Here is a 1,464-nt window from a genome sequence, read left to right as displayed (position 1 = left end):
ACGGGCCCCTGACACTCAGTGGCTCAGGTAACCCAGGCCTGCGGCGGCAGCGACGACGAAGGCGGCAAGAGCTGCCCTGCCCGAGTCTCCGGGCCTCAGTGCTGCTCCACTCGCCTCAGCTCCAGAGCCGGGCTGGACAGAGGCCCGCGGCACAAAGATTGCCGCCCGGGGCTGCTGGAGGCGACAACGGCCCGACCCGGTTTGGCCTGGGGTGCGCTCCCAGCCCCCTACTCAGAGCCGGCTTTCTAAGCTCCGCCCTCCGCCGCGCGCGCAGCCAATCGAATTCCGCCTCTCTGCAGCTTAGGAACCCGCGCGCTTCGTCACCCGTGTGCAGCGGCCCCTGGCGGGCCAATCTGGGTACTGCCGATAGAACACGAGCTCCTGGAAGGCCCTGCCCCTTTGCAGAGGGTTGGGGAGTCAAGCAAGGACCCGCCCCAGGGGAGGCCCAGTAGGGACGGCCAGAAAACGAAAAGTCCACACCACTAAAGGGAAGACTGCCCTACGCATCCCTTCAGTCTCGGCTAAAGAGCCCAATCTGCCGTCCAGACCCCTCCCCGCCTCATCCAAGCTAAGTAGGATGCCCTCCCTTCACTTTCCTACCTGCCTCTTAAGTCCCCTCCCCTTTGAGGTTTTTGCGGGTCGGGCCTGTAGCTGGTTCTTGCCCGCACCTCACACTCCCAGCTCTCTTTGTCACTTGAAGGAGGTGTTAGGACCTGAGAATGAGTGCCCCAGTGAAGGGAGAGCTGCTCCTGGGCCTCCTTTAACAGAGCCTGCACTTCCTGTTCTCTTCTCAAGTATGCTGTCAGCAAATCTTTACAGAAACCTGCTCTGTGCCCTACCCTGTCCTTGGCACCGGAGGCAGGGGAAGGAATTAGGCCCAGTCCCTCCTCTGACTGACAGTGCTAAGCTAACTACCTGTTCTGAGCAAGCCCACCAAACCTGGAACATGGATTTGCCCAACAGCTGCCTGGCTTAAGGGTTAGATTGTTGATATAAAAATACATATCTAACGTCATCTACTACCACTCTCCCTAAGCTCCAGTCACACTGACCTTGTTTAAGTTCCTCAAACACATGGAACCTAAGTCATTGGTATGTGCTGTTGCTTCTCTCTGAGACACTCCCTCACACCCCCCAACTCCTCATGTAGCTGGCCTCTCATAGATAGGGTTCAAGGTCTCCTTTTCTGAGACTCTTAACTCTGACCACTCCCTCTAATCCAGAATTGGGCCATGCACATGTCTGCCTCCCCCTAACCCAGTGATGGCGAACCTATGACACGCGTGTCAGAGGTGACACGCGAACTCATTTTTTTGGTTGATTTTTCTTTGTTAAATGGCATTTAAATATATAAAATAAATATCAAAAATATAAGTCTTTGTTTTACTATGGTTGCAAATATCAAAAAATTTCTATATGTGACACGGCACCAGAGTTAAGTTAGGGTTTTCCAAAATGCTGACA

The sequence above is a fragment of the Myotis brandtii genome, unplaced genomic scaffold (assembly GCF_000412655.1).
Source record: "Myotis brandtii unplaced genomic scaffold, ASM41265v1 scaffold244, whole genome shotgun sequence".
NCBI classification, from domain to species: Eukaryota; Metazoa; Chordata; class Mammalia; order Chiroptera; family Vespertilionidae; genus Myotis; species Myotis brandtii.
Note: the sequence above shows the minus strand (reverse complement) of the source record.